The sequence below is a fragment of the Callorhinus ursinus genome, unplaced genomic scaffold, assembly GCF_003265705.2.
Source record: "Callorhinus ursinus isolate GAN/ISIS: 27379988/994484 unplaced genomic scaffold, GSC_fseal_2.0 scaffold4, whole genome shotgun sequence".
Taxonomy (NCBI): domain Eukaryota; kingdom Metazoa; phylum Chordata; class Mammalia; order Carnivora; family Otariidae; genus Callorhinus; species Callorhinus ursinus.
Window position 1 is genome coordinate 138,748,045 of NW_027397066.1, and position 16,645 is coordinate 138,764,689.

Sequence of the window (16,645 nt, forward strand, 5' to 3'; positions counted from 1 at the left end):
ATATGAAAAGATTTTAGTCTTAGTCTGAATGGTTGTAACTTATAAGATCACAACTTCCTATCTGAGATTGTCTACTTGTACATCATTCCACTCAGAGACAGGCATACCCTTAGGTGATTCCCAGTGAATCCCACCTTTTATAACCTCTTCACCCAGCATGAGAGCAGAGCCTTGCCTTACTTCTAACCAAGAGAATATGGCAAAAGTGACAGGATGCCATTACTTTCCTTAGATTACTTTACATAGCAAAGGTGAAGAGATTTTGCCAATGTAATTAAAATCCCTAATCATTTTATTGAATGGAAGATTATCCTGGGTAAGACTGACCTAAACTGATGACTCCCTTAAGACAGTCCAGAAATCGGAGACTAGAAGAAGCAGAGACCCTATCTCTGTATCTGGCTTTGAAGAAGCAAGCTACCACCAAAGTTAAAGCCTCAAGGAAATAAATTTTGCCTAAAATCTGAGGGAGTTCTGAAACAGATCTTTCTTTAGTCAAAGACTCCAGACAAGGATGTAGGCTAGCTGACACCTTAATTTAAGCCCTTTGAGACTCTTAGGAAAAAAATCCCGCTAAACCATGCCCGGCCTTCTGTGTCACAAAAAGTGTAAGGCAAACAAGGAATGCTGTTTTCAGACTTTCAGGGAAGATAGTGGAGTAGGAGGACCCCAAGCTCACCTTGCCCCATGTGTACAACTAGATAACACCCATATCAGTGTAAATAACCCAGAAAGCAATACAAAGACTGTCAGAACAGACTCTCCAAGGCTAAATGTAGAGAAGAGTCCACATCAAAGAAGGAAGAGAGGGCAAAAACCCAGTCCAGAGCTAAAAGGACCTGTGGCACTGCTAGCAAGAAGGAGCACCACAGATGGTAGAGGGTAGAGGAGCAGATCCCCATTCCAGGCAACCCAGGCATGAGGGACCACACAGGAAAGATGAATTCCCACAACATTTGGCTTTGAAAACCAGAAGCCAGATTTTGCAGGTTCTTACATTCAGTGGGGCTTAACACCTAGCAATTTTAAAAATCAGTGTCCAATGGAGAAAAGTCTCTTCAACAAATGGTGTTGGGAAAATTGGACAGCCACATGCAGAAGAATGAAACTGGACCATTTCCTCACACCACACACAAAAATAAGACTCAAAATGGATGAAAGACCTAAATGTGGGACAGGAATCCATCAAAATCCTTGAGGAGAACACAGGCAGCAACCTCTTCGACCTCAGCCACAGCAACTTCTTCCTAGAAACATCGCCAAAGGCAAGGGAAACAAGGGCAAAAATGAACTATTGGGACTTCATCAAGATAAAAAGCTTTTGCACAACAAAGGAAACACAACCAAAAGACAACCGACAGAATGGGAGAAGATATTTGCAAATGACATATCAGATAAAGGGCTAGTATCCAAAATCTAGAAAGAACTTATCAAACTCAACACCCAGAGAACAAATAATCCAATCAAGAAATGGGCAGAAGACACGAACAGACATTTCTGCAAAGAAGACATCCAAATGGCCAACAGACACATGAAAAAGTGCTCAACATCGTTCGGCATCAGGGAAATCCAAATCAAAACCTCAATGAGATACCACCTCACACCAGTCAGAATGGCTAAAATTAACAAGTCAGGAAACAACAGATATTGGCAAGGATGCGGCGAAAGGGGAACCCTCCTACACTGTTGGTGGGAATGCAAGCTGGTGCAGCCACTATGGAAAACAGTATGGAGGTTCCTCAAAAAGTTGAAAATAGAGCTACCCTATGACCCAGCAATTGCACTACTCAGTATATACCCCAAAGATACAAATGTAGTGATCTGAAGGGGCACCAGCATCCCCAATGTTTATAGCAGCAATGTCCACAATAGCCAAACTATGGAAAGAGCCTAGATGTCCATTAACAGATGAATGGATAAAGATGAGGTGTATACATACAATGGAATATTATGTAGCCATTAAAAAAATGAAATCTTGTCATTTGCAACAACGTGGATAGAACTAGAGGGTATTAAGCTAAGCAAAATAATTCCATCAGAGAAAGAAATTATCATATGATCTCACTGATATGTGGAATTTGAGAAACAAGGCAGAGGATCATAGGGGAAGGGAGGGGAAAATGAAACAAGATGAAACCAGAGAGGGAGACAAACCATAAGAGACTCTTAATCTCAGGAAACAAATTGAGGGTTGCTGGAGTGGTGGGGGGTGGGAGGGATGGGGTGGCTGGGTGATGAACATTGGGAAGGGTATGTGCTATGGTGAGCGCTGTGAATTATGTAAGCCTGATGAATCACACACCTGTACTCCTGAAACAGATAATACATTATATGTTAATAAAAAGGAAAAAAAATAAAAAATAAAAAAATCAGTGGGCTAGACTCTGAAAAGGCCAAGAGGGTGACATTCCTGCCCTTCAAGAGACAGCACTAAAAACAGCCCCACTGAGATACAGCATAGAGGCAGCAGCTTGAAAAATATGGGAGGAAGATTTTTTTACTAATCTCAGAGCTGTGCTGAAGGGGCACAGATCATTGGGAGATTTCTCCAGAAATAAGGGATCTAGCAGGCACCATTTCCCTTTCCCACCCCCTCAGCCTAGACACATGGATGCCTGCGGGCAACCAGCAAAAGTGCCAACACTCACTACCTAACTAGCTACCAATATGCCCCACCCACATATTCTCCTGTGGACATGCCCCCTCCAATCAGGAATCCCCTCAGGGAGAACAAGAGAACCTTATTGACACTATGTGCCCCTCACCCCATGTTTTGGACAAAATCCAAAACCAGTAGAAGAAAGGAAGTCATATGGAATAGAAAAGGAATAAATGAAATAGAAACTAAAATAATAAAACAGATCAATGAAACTAGAAGCTGGTTCTTTGAAAAGATCAATAAAATTGATAAACCTTCACCCAGACTGATTAAAAAGAGAAAGACAGAGAGAGAGGACCCAAATAAAATCAGAAATGAAAAAGGAAAAATAACAACTGACACCATGGAAACGCAAACGATTATAAGAGAATATTATGAAAAATTATATGCCAAGAAATTGGACAACCTAGAAGAAATGGATGAATTCCTAGAAACATATAATGTCCCAAAACTGAACCAGGAAGAAATAGAAAATTTGAACAGACTGATTACCAGCAATGAAATTGATTCAGTAATCAAAAAACTCCCAAAGAACAAAAGTCCAGGACCAGCTTCACAGGTGAATGCTACCAATCATTTAAAGAAGAGTTAATGCCTATTCTGCTCAAACTATTCCAAAAAATAGAAGAGAAAGGAAAGCTTCCAAATTCATTCTATGAAGCCAGCATTACCCTGATACCAAAACCAGATAAAGACAGTACAAAAAAAGAGAGAGAGAAAGAGAGATAACTATGGGCCAATATCTCTGATGAATATAGATGCAAAACCCCTGAAAAATATATTAGCAAAGTGAATCCAACAATACATTTAAAAAAATCATTCACCGCAATCAAGTGGGATTTTTCCTGGGATGCATGCATGGTTCAGTATTCACAAATCCATCAACATGATATTCCACATCAACAAGAGAAAGGATAAAAACCATAGGATCATTTCAACAGATGCAGAAAAAAAAAAAAAACATCTGACAAAATCCCAAAACCCATTCATGATAATAATAAAACAAAAAAACCTCAACAAAGTAGGTTTAGAAGAAACATACCACAACATAATGAAGGCCAAATATGAAAAGCCCACAGTTAACACCATACTCAATGATGTAAAACAGCTTTTCACCTAAGATCAGGAACAAATCAAGGATGTCCATTCTTACCACTTTTATTCAACATAGTACTGGAAGTCCTAGCCATAGCAATCAGACACAAAAAAGAAATAAAAGGTATCCAAATAGGTAAGGAAGAAATAAAATTTTCACTATTTGCAGATGACACGATACTACACATAGAAAACCCTAAAGACTCCACCAAAAACTACTTGATCTAATAAATGAATTCAGTAAGGTCACAGGATAGAAAATCAATATACAGAAATCCACGGCATTTCTACACACTAATAATGAAGAAGCAGAAAGTGAAGGTAAGAAAACAGTCTCATTTACAAATGCCCCAAAAAGAATAAAATACCTGGGAATAAACTTAACCAAAGAGATGAAAGACCTATACTCTGAAAACTATAAAACACTGATGAAAAGGAAAACTGACAAAAGTGGTTGAAGACACAAACAAATGGAAAGATATTCCATGCTCATGGATTGGGACAACAAATACTGTTAAAACGTCCATGCTCCCCAAAGCAATCCCTTTAATTTAATGCAACCCCTATCAAAATACCCAACAGCAGTTTTCACAGAACTAGAACAATCTTAAATTTGTATGAAACCACAAAAGACCCCAAACAGCCAAAGCAATCTTGAAAGAGAACAGAACTGGAGCTATCTCAATCCCAGATTTCAAGATATACTACAAAGCAGTAGTAACCAAAATAGTATGGTACTGGCACAAAAAGAGACATGTAGATAAACAGAACAGAATAGAGTCCAGAAGTAACCCATGATCATATGTCAATTAATGTTTGACAATGAGGCACGAATATGCACTGGGAAAAATACAGTCTCTTCCACAAATGGTGTTGGGAAAACTGAACAGCTACATGCAAAAGAATGAAACTGGACCACTTTCTTACACTATACACAGAAATAAATTCAAAATGGATTAAGGATCTAAATATGAGACTTAAAACCATAAGAATCCTAGAAGAGAGTGTAGGTAGTAATGTCTCTCACATTGGCTCAGCCGCAGCAACATTTTTCTAGATATATCTCCTGAGGCAAAGGAAACAAAAGCAAAAATAAACTATTGGGATTACATTTAAAAAAAGTGCATAGTACAGCAAATGAAACAATCAAGAAAACTAAAAGACAACCTACTGAATAAGAGAGGATATTTGGAAATAACATATCTGATAAAGGATTCATATCCAAAATCTCTGAAGAATTTATACAACTCAACACCAGAAAACCAAATAATCCAATTAAAAAATGGGCAGAAGACATGAACAGGCACATTTCTCCAAAGGAGACATACAGATGACTAAAATATACATGAAAAGATGATTAACATCACTCATCATCAGAGAAATATAAATCAAAACTACAATGAGATATTACCTCCTACCTGTCAGAATGGCTAAAACAAAAAACAAAAGAAACAACAAGAGCTGGAAAGGATGTGGGAAAAAAAAGAAACTCTCATACACTGTTGGTGGTAATGCAAACTAGTACAGTCACTGTGAACAGTATGGAGTTTCCTTAAAAAAAAAAAATAAAACCTCCATATGATCTAGTAATTCCACTATCAGATTATTACCCAAAGAATACAAAAACAATAATTTGGAAAGATATATGCACCCCTATGTTTACCGCTACACTATTTACAAGAGCCAAATTATGGAAGCAGTCCAAGCGTCCATCAAGAGATGAACAGATAAAGAAGATGTGGTATACATACACAATGGAATATTACTCAGCCATAAAGAAGAATGAAAGCCTGCCATTTGCAACAAGGATGGACCTAGAGGGTATAATGCTAAGTGAAATAAGTCTGTCAGTGAAAGACAAATACAACATGATTTCACTAACATGTGGAATTTAAGAAATAAAACAAATAAAGGAAAAAAGAGATGAACCAAAAAACAGACTCTTAATTATAGAGAATAAATTGATAGTTACCAGAGCGGAGGTGAGTGGGGGGAATGGGTGAAATAGATGAAGGGTATTAAGAGTACACTTCTTGTGATGAACTCTGAGCAATGTACAGAATTGTTAAATCACTGTATTGTACACTTGAAACTAATACAACACTCTATGTTAACTACACTGGAATTAAAATTTTTAAAAAAAATTGAAAAAAAGAATGCTGTTTCAACGCTAAATTTTTGACAGTTTGTTACACAGTAATAGAAAATTAATACACACTCTTACCAATAATAAACATTCCTTGTTCTTATCATACTGCTCCCTGAAACATGAAATACTACTTCTGTGTCTTTTTCTTACAGTCAATTTCAAATGTTCCTTCCTATTTCCACCTGGTAAAATCCTTTCATCCTTAAAGGATCAGATCCCAAATCAGTCCTTAAGCCTGCCCAGACACTTCCCCCATTCCCTACCACACTCTGCCTTGCCCCACCCTCTCTACACGTGGAATTAATCACTTCTCTATTACCCTGGAATTATTTTAGCACTTTGATTGCATTCTATTATTGTTAGCTGTTGATGAGTTTATGCACTAATTTGTCAGTTCCTTCAGAGAAGGAAATATATGCTATTGATACATACATTCTCACCATCTAGTGCAGGGCCTGACACATAGAAAATACTAAATAAATAATTGTTTTCTGAGACTTCTAGATTTTCTAATTTGGGGTTTTTTTGTTTTTGTTTTTGTTTTTTTACTCAAACTCTAATAAGCTGTTTTCTGATTTTCTTTCAATCTGTCTAATATTTCTTCCTTTATTTTCTTCTACTGCTTGCCACGTACTACCCCAGTAATATTTCCTTTTCATTGTGGATCTTATTTTTAAAGATAATTGTTTTGAAACCACCTAATGATTTGATTCACATATGTTTGTGAAGTTGAATTCTGAAAAGATTCATCAACTGAGCAGCCAATTTATGTAATAATTAGATACTTCTCATAAACCTGAGTCTCAATAAGAATCATAGTACTCAGAAGTATTATATCTAGATATCTGAAATATTTATGCATCTTCAATGCCTAGTTTTAGTACCCTTCAGCTTTCAATATAGGGCTGTGGACAATAACTCAAGTGCTGCAATCAGATAAACTTAGAATCCATTTCACTACTAATTTGTGTGACTATGACTTTTTTATTTAATCTCTCCAAATCTTGGTTTGCTCTTATACAAAATGGAGATAATAAAATATTAACTTCACAGAGCTACTATAAGGATTAATACTGCAAATATAGTTGATGCTAAAAAATATTAACTTAAAACTGCTGGGAATTAGGGATTATGTGCAATGGTACAAATATATACCATATCTCTGTTAAATAAATTGCATAAATGGTCACAGATAGTTTTTGTCACCATAAAAAACTCTTATTTAAAAAATATGTATATATCTAATTGATTTTTTGCTTTGACTTCTCTCTAAGAGCTTCTCTCTTTCTTAATAGGCAATATAGATAAAAGACACAAATAAGGAAGAATTGGAAAATAAATAAATTCATTAGGACTTTGTTACTGTACTTTACTCCAAACAATGGCATTTTTTTATTTTAGAGAGAGAATCCCAAGTAGATTCCACACTAAGCCCAACACAGGGCTCAAGCTCACGACCATGAGATCATGACCTGAGCCTAAATCAAGAGCTGGACTCTTAACCCACTGAGCTACCCAGGTGACCCTGAACAATGATTTTTTAAAAAGACTGTATTGGAAATGATGAGTAAAGTAGTTAATAGAGACTTTCCTCACCTCAGGCAATCAAAAGGGCTTTTGTATGCTGCAGATCATTATAGATTTACATATTAGCTTCTACATTAGCCCACATGATACTTTATAGGTGTGCAGAAAAGTATGTAATATTGGTATGAAAAAGCCATAAACAAAATAATTATGAAACATTTCTGGGGAAAACGATTAGAGATAGAAAAAATATATAAGCTAACAAGAGATAAAGTAGAAAAAGAATTGAACTTCGAGAGTCAGAGCTGGAGCTAAACCCTATATCTGCCTCTTAAGAGTTGCCTGACTCTAGGAGACTGTGTCTCTTCTCTAGATCTTATTCTTCATCTGTAACATGAACACATTGAACTGATTCTGAGTAGATATGTGACATTCGTTGTTTTGGACTGCAAAATGCCTTTGAAACATAGTATTTACCCCTCATGACACCTTCCTACTTAGTCAGGACTTAATCCTAGTATCCTTCTTAGTATTATACCCAAGATAGCTACTACCATTAGTTTTATTATTATTGTTAAAGATAGCCACTACCATTATTTTTATTATTATTAAGTGGAATAAAATAATAATTTTATCAGCCATCCTAACTACAAATGAATTCTAAAGACTTCATTAGTTTTCAAATCTCATATTTTATTAGAAGTACATATTAAAATTTCATTATTATAATCTGACTTTAAATTTCTGATGAAAATATTAGAATTAGAAAATGTTTTACAATTAACCATAAAATATCCATTATCAGAAAAAATACATTTCTTAGGAAGGTAACTAACATAAAAAAAAGCTTTAGATATAATTTTTATAAAATAAAGGAAATAGCATGACCCAAAATGAACATATGAATGCAACCCACGACAGCTCATGTTCTTTCCTTCTCTCATTACAGAACCCCAACTGACAGATATGTCTTCCTCACAATTAAGCCTAAGGGTTACCTTCTCCATAAAACTTTTAAAGAATAACCCAAGTAAAGAATTTTAAAGATCTGAGAGCATGTAACAAGATAAAAGACAGACCATGCAAATAAAGGCATGAAATCTCAGACTTAATAAAAGCAAAATTGACTCTGTGCTCTTTAAAAAAAAGAAATACCTAATACAAAATGACAAAAGGATAAGAATAAGATGATGCCTACTGTTTCTAGCAGTTTCACTAACAAGATGCACTAAATGACTATTCAATGAAAATAATTATGAATGCTGGATAAGATTTAGGGAAGCATATTCTTAAATCTCTCCACAAGATGTTAAAGTAACAATAATAATCATAATCATAATAATAAATATTACTCAGGCTAACACCTAAGTGAAGGTAGAAGTAAGAGTAAAGCATTGATGACAGCTTTCACCTTGAGGATAATTATTAGGCCTCATAAACTTGACTTGATGTTAGCCTAACTTAAAGCCTAAGAGACAAAGCCTAGAGCCTCTCCCAGGCAGATTATTTAAAAGAAGAAATCCACTCTACAGATCCAGAACACCAAATGATTAAAAACAGAGTTTTATAAAGATGAATTAGATTACCTACCTGGCTGCTCATAATTAGTAATAATCATGAATTATCCCTCATATGGCCCAAATTCCAATAATGTTTTAATTTATAGTGACCCTTGATTCACTAAAGGATGTGGTAGAGAAAAAATCAATCCTTTGTTGGAAACTATCTTATTCCCAGGACTCAGAAAATTTCCATAAATTAAATTCTAAGATATATGAACTCACATTCAAAAAACTACAAAACACTAAAAGAAACAAAGCATAAGCAAGAGGCAAGAAACAACTATCAGCAAATCAGACTCATGAAGACTTCAAATACAGGAGTCATCAGATAGCATGTAAAAGAAATTGGTTTTGTACGTGCAAAGACATAAAACAGGAAGATAAAACATGAATGAAAACCAGACTACAATAAATTATCAAACAAATTTGATAAGGAATAAAATAGAACTTTAAGAAATTAAAAGTATAATCATTTAATCTAAAATCATCAATAGGGGTCGCCTGGGTGGCTCAGTCAGTTAAGCGTCCAACTCTTGATTTTGGCTCAGGTCACGATCTTGGGTTGTGAGATCCAGCCCTGAGTTATCAGGCTCTGTGCTTAGCAGGGTCTGTGCATGAGATTCTCTCCCTCTCCCTCTGCTGCCCAACCCCCTCACATGTGCGCATGTGTGCACACATGCTCTCTCTAAAATGAATAAATAAATCTTTTTTTTAATCATCATTAGGGACACCTGGGTAGCTCAGTCACTAGGTGTCTGCCTTCGGCTTGGGTCATGATCCCAGGGTCCTGGGATGGAGCCCTGCATCAGGCTGCCTGCTCTGCGGGGAGTCTGCTTCAACCTCTCCTACTCCTCCTGCTTGTGTTCCCTCTCTCGCTGTGTCTCTCTCTGTCAAATAAATAAATAAAATCTTAAAAATAAAAATAAAATAAATAAATAAAAAATAAAAATCATCATTAGAACAACTAAATAAATAAGGCTTCACCTGGAAGAAAGTACATCGAATCTTACACAGACACAGAGGTACCAATTATGAAAAGCAGGTTAAGTGCCATGATGCTTACAATGAGGAGATGTCATAAATATCCTTATGAGTCACAGTCTGATTGGGAAACAGTACAAACTGGGTCGTCTGAGGAGAGGTTAAGAGTGACTATTTACAAATTTTTGGCCAATTTAAGGGAACTACATTAGTATCCAAGGGTTAGACTGTGGGGGGCACCACTACTCTAGGCCTAGAGAAGGAAAAGAAGGAAATAATAATGGAACCCAGAGAGGACAGCTATAAGGCTGGCTGCCTGACAGGAGCTGTGACCTTTGGTAAATGGTTATTCAACTGAGCAATGAGGGAACAATAGCACTAAGTGGCCAAATTCACTTTCTTCCCTCCTTCTGATCTGCTATCTCTGCCTCACTTTATTTGAACGTATCTGGAAACCAGAGGGCAAAGAAGAGCATTAATGTGGTCCATATTAGTCAGCCTCTAAGGGAAAGAGAAAAGGAGGTGAGCTCAAAAAAATATTCAGAACAATATATAACAAGTCCCAGGTGAAAAAAGAGAGACAATGAAGCAAAGGTAAAATTGAAAAAGACAACGGCTGAAAGCTTTCCAAAATGGATGAAAAACCTAATTAACAAATTCAAAAGCCCAGAAAATTCAAAGCAGGACAAATAAAAAAGAAAACAGTATTTAGCAAAATCATGAGGAGAGAGCAGAATGCACACACAAAAGGCACCAATTTAAAGGCAACTGGACAGAAAAAAAACACATCTTAAAAAGGCAACAATTTCACTGACAGCTAACTTCTGAAGAGCAACAACAGTAGCCAGAAAACAGTGGGATACTATTTCCTAAGTGTTGCAATAAAATAAATGTCAACTTAGAATTCTGTACTCAATGAAAATATCATTCATAAATGAGGATAAATTAAGAAAATCTAAGAAAAACTGAGAGATTTTGCCACCAATGGAATTATTCAATGAAAACTGTTAAGAATGTTCTTCAAGCAAAAATTAAGTCACCCCACATAAACAGTCTTAGGTACAGGAAGAAATAAAAAGGAAGCAAAGTGATAAATATATGTGGTGATATTCGAAAAGGAAAAAAAAAGACTTTATACAAATTGTCATAATAATATTGAAGGAATTAAAAATGGAGATAAAGCTAAAATACAAAACCAGAATAACATACAAATGAGGCACAGAGTAATTAGAAATAAAGTGATGAAAATTCCCCTGCAGTGTTTGGAAGGAAGATCGAGATCCTGATTGATATCTGACTTTAAAATATGCATGTTAAAAGTGTAAATGCTGAAAGAACAATACCAGTGTGTACAATTCTCAAACTAGTAGAGGAAAACACTGGAATAAAAGAAAACATTCAGTCAATCCAAAAGAAGTCAAGAAAGGAGAGAAAATAAAAATATGAGATAGGACAAATTGAAGCTTTAAAATACAGAAAGCAAAAATGTATATAACTGGAAGAATAAAAAGAGACAACCCAAAAATTACAGGGAAGATTTAATACCCTCTTTGAATAAATAGTAAAAAAAATAATCAGAATATTAGGGAGCACATGGAATTCTTAACACTATCAACCAACTTGACCTAGTTGACATTTATTGAAAACTCCAGTAAAGAACAGCAAAATACACACTATTTTCAAGATAACATTGAATATTTACCAAAATAGACTATATCACAAAATAAGTTTCTTTTGTTTTCAAAGATTTTATTTATTTATTTATTTATTTATTTATTTATTTATTTATTTATTTGAGTGATAGAGCGAGAGAGAGCGAGAGAGCACAAGCAAGGGGAGTGGCAGAGGGCAGGGGAGAAGCAGGCTCCCCGCTGAGTTGGGAGCCCAACTCAGGCTCAATCCCAGGACCCTGGGATCATGACCTGAGCTGAAGGCAGACTATTAACTGACTGAGCCACCCAGGTGCCCCACAAAATAAGTTTCAACATAAAAGTTTCCCTGTAATACAAAGTATGTTCTCAGACTGTAGTGAAATTAAATTAGAAGTCAACAGTACAAAGGTACTGGGAAATTCATAAGCACTGGAAATTAAATAACACATTTCTAAATAATTCTTGAGTCAAAGAAAAAGTCCAAAAAATTAAAACATATAAGAAAGAAAGAAAAACAGAATGAAAAAGAGAAGAAAGAAAAGAAAAGAAAGAAAGAAAGAAAGAAAGAAAGAAAGAAAGAAAGAAAGAAAGAAAGAAAGAAAGAAAGAAAGAAAGAAAAAAAGAAAGAAAGAAAAGAGAAAGAAAGAAAGAGAAAGAAAGAAAGAAAGAAAGAAAGAAAGAAAGAAAGAAAGAAAGAAAGAAAGAAAGAAAGAAAGAAAGAAAAAGAAAGAAAGAAAGAAAGAAAGAAAAGAAAAGAAAGAAGGAGGGAAGGAAGGTAGGAAGGAAGGAAGGAAGACAGAGGGAGGGAGTGGAGGGGAGGGAGGAAGAGAATGAAATCAGGAGCGCCTGGGTAGTGCAGTCGGTTTAAGTGTCCGACTCTTGGTTTCCGCTCAGGTCATATCTCAGGGTGGTGGGATCAAGCTCCATGTCAGGCTCCATGCTCAGTGCTGAGTCTGCTTCAAACTCTCTCTCCCTCTGCCCCTCCCCCCAACTCTTTCTCTCTCTAAAATGAATAAATCTTAAAAAAGAAAGAAAGAAAGGGAAAGCAAAATATACACTAAATGCCTGTAATAGAAAAGGGGAAAAAGTTCTCAGTTCAAAGACCTCACTTCTTTAAGAACAGGAAAAACAAGAGCAAGTAAATCCAAAGTAAACAGAACAAAGAAAATAAATACTAAAGAAATCAGTGAAATAGAAAATAGATTAAAAAACTAGAGAAAATCAATGAACCAAAAAACATGGTACTTTGAAATATGTGTAATATACATAAACCTCTATCCAGATTGATCAGAAAAAATAGAGGACACAAATTATCAATATCAGGAATGACTAGAGTGACATAACTCAGACCCTGCATATATTAAAAGATAAAAGCATTTCACAAACAACATTTTGAAATGTCTTAAGACATCCTAATAAACATTCAGATCTGGCTAGGAAAAATTTCTGATTAATTTCATCCTTATTCAGAGATGATATAAAACGGTAATATACACAAAAAAGAAGATCCCAATACTTACATCCATTTAGTGACTGAAATAGGTGAGTTGTATATGTGAAATTACACAGACAAATAATTTGTGGTCCAAGTGTATACTGCTATGGTGTTATAAGAAAATGTTTCAATGATTCTTTGATCTGCTGTTAAACTAGAGAAACCTGTGTGGATTGTGAGACTAACAAAGGCTCTGAATGTATGCGAACATGGATTTGAATCATGAATCCACTAGTTTCTAACTGTATGACCCAGAAGTCATTAATCTCATTTATAAATAACTTTATCATATAGTATTTATGTAAAGATAAAATGAAACAATATATGCTATAATGAGTAACATTTTTTAAATAGAAGTTATTTCTCTTAACTTTAATAATAAAAAAAAAAAGCAATGGAGAAAGGAGGATCCTCCCTGCATTCCTCCTTCCCTGACCCACTCAACCATTAGAAGGAAGCATCTAGAATGGTAATGTCAATATAAGAGAAAGATGCCAGGCTACGGCCAGAATTGAATTCACCAATCTCAGTGCAATGCAGCAAGGGAGGAAATAAGCAAGAGAAGGGGATCAGATGCCTAGAAATGCAAAGAGCACATGTCAGATGACCCAACAGTTCTATGAACAAGGGAGATAGAATCTTCAAGCTACAGTTCTGGCTATTTTTCTGGTAAAGGCTTTGAGTCAGAGACAATTACTACTATATATAGATTGTTATGGACTGAATGTTTGTGTCTCGCCCCAAAATCCATACATTGGAGCCCCAAACCCCAACATGATTGTATTTGGAGACAGGACCTTCAGGAGTTGCTTATGGTTAAGTGATATCATAAGGGTGGGACCCTGATCTGATAGGATGAGTATCCTTATAAGATGAGACAGGAGAGAGCACTCTCTCTCATCCCGTCCCCATTCTCTTTCTCTGCACCCCAACCCCCCACCCCCACCCCCGCCAAGTGAGAACACAGGGAGAAAGGAGTAGTCTTGTACGGCAGGAAGAACTCAATCATGCTGGCACCCTGATCTTAAACACCCAATCCCCAAAACTGTGAGAAAATAAATCTGTTTTTTAAGCCACCCAGTCTATTGCATTTTATTATGGCAGGCTGAACTAAAACATCTATAGTCTTTATTTTCACTCCATTAAGTAGTTTGTGCCTGGTGAAAGTAGGTTCCATTTTAGAGAAACTTTGGTGGAACAAAAACACAAAATATGTATGGGCTGAAAGATCCTGTACTTTATTTAGATCACCACTTGGGTGGGCATGAGGAGACGTAAGATGACTTGAATTCTATCTTCCCTGATGACCTTAAATTCCACTTCTTCCTTCATCCTTTGAGATTGTCAGCTAAGCCTGAGTGCTCCTCCCTTCAATTCCCTTCTTTCTAGTGTCTTTCCAATCCCAACACATCAAGTAGCTGCCACGTCACCAGAGTGGTTGTGCACCTTGGAGAGCCAAACAGTAGAAGAATGAAACATCATTCCAGTTGCTTTTGGTCTTTCATGTCTGCTTGACTCACATATGAAAGTACACAGGCTCAATATACTCAGCAAATAATGAAGACACTCATTTGCAAAGAATTTTTAGAAAAATTCATGCAAGGAAAAGAGAATGATAGGTGCAGCTCTTAACAAGACACACTCTCACTGGAATTTGGGATAAGAATTTCAAAGAATTTCATGCTTATCAAAAATCAACCTGGGGATAGAATTCCATCAGCCTAATCAGGAGTCTTGCCTTTGAAGTGCTCCTTTTGTTTTTTCATGCCTTTTCCTCTGGCACCCTTATTTCATGCACAAGATGATAAATATATAAGCATGTTTTTGTGAGCTTGTTCACTTTAATAAAATTCCATCGAAGTCCAAATGAAGCATGCATCTAGTTTAAGGCTTTTAATATTTTCTCATGTATATAATCAAGTTATCCAAAAAAATCTTGTATCAAAATGCTGAGTGTTTTAAAAAGACAGACCATAGATTACAAAGAAAATAAATAGTCTCTAAACTTGTTCTTAATTTTAAAATGTATTCTGTTGGGATAATGATAATTCATAAACCCCAAAAAGAGAATTGTAACTTACAGATGCAACATTAAACAGATATCACATAAATAGTTTTAGAAGCCAAGAGTTTTCAATATATTTAAAAGAAAGTATTTATTAAAAAGAAAATTGTACAAACATGACCACCCAAGACTGCTGGACACTGGTTTCTGTGTTGCTGTACCATGGGTAATTTGGTTCAGTGTCCCAACCTTCCTCTCTTACCATCTGTACTTATGAGAATGACTCACTCACTTAGTAACTTATACATCATTTTCAGCCAGAGGGCACAGCCAAGCAATTTAAAACCACTTAGAGAAATAAAAATCTATCACCTCCACAAATATGCATTTACCCTTCATTTAGCAACAGTGCCTGGCCAGTTTTTCCTACTCATACTGCTCCCTGTGTTCCTTGCCTGCTTAATTGGACTCAGTTGTATTTTGAAAGCCAAAATTCTCAGTTATCTTCCCATTAAGGCAGGTGTCCAGGAAAACCAAACAAAAGGAAAAGCAGAAAGGATAGCACTTTAGGTCCTATGAACATGAACCAGCTCTTATCATGAAAATTTAAATTCTTGTATTTTGATGGAAACAGTAAACTCATTTTGCAGAAAATTTCACTGTGTCATTCTAGAAGCATAATAAATTAAACTACTTTGTACTGGTCATAAAAAGCCTTAGCATATGTGCAAAGGTATATTTCCTCATGAAGCTTAGCAGGAATTAATTGATTTTAATAAAAATACCTTTAGAGTCTGCTATAAATGTCAATGGTACCTATTAAATGGGTGATAGAGTTTAAAACTTTATTATTTGTTTAGCCTGTATACTCCCAGGCTCACCAGGGACATTATTAATGTCATTAATAATATTATCAACTAGTGTTTATTGAGTTTGGGGCAGGGACAGCAATATCTTCCACAATCACTACTTCTGTGAAGATTAAGTGAGATAATATATATGACCATGCCTAGCACTTAATAAGTGTTTGATGAATATTGGCTTATTTATGGTTTCTGTCCTAGAAAAGCTTATATTCTATTAGGGTTGCCCAGTCAGTCACTAACCATAGTGTATATTTTTTTATGATTGTGATGGGAGAACCATGGCCAGTGGTACTACAGGAGCAGAGCAGGGCAGAGCTACTTAAACCTAAGAATACTAAGGCACCTGGGTGGTTTAGTCGGTAGGCGTCTGCCTTCTACTCAGGTCATGATCTCAGGATCCTGGGACTGAGCCCTGCATCAGGCTCCCTGCTCAACAGGGAGTCTGCTTCTCCAGCTCCCTCTGCCTCTCCCCGCTGCTCATGCACTCATGCGCTTTCTCTCTCTCAAATAAATAAATAAAACTTTAAAAAAAAACCCCTAAGAATATTAGAAGAGATTACCTTATAATGAATTTTGAAGGACATGTAAAAGTTAGCTAAATGGCAGGAAGAAATTTATTCAAAGCTGATGGAACAAAATCCCTATAGAGATAAG

At 35.9% G+C, this 16,645-nt stretch overlaps 1 protein-coding gene across 4 annotated transcripts in view; it reads right to left on the reverse strand.

The window, feature by feature from the left end:
* Nucleotides 1-16,645, reverse strand: part of MARCHF1 (membrane associated ring-CH-type finger 1) — an 858,143-nt gene that overhangs the window by 614,852 nt on the left and 226,646 nt on the right. The window lies entirely within an intron of this gene.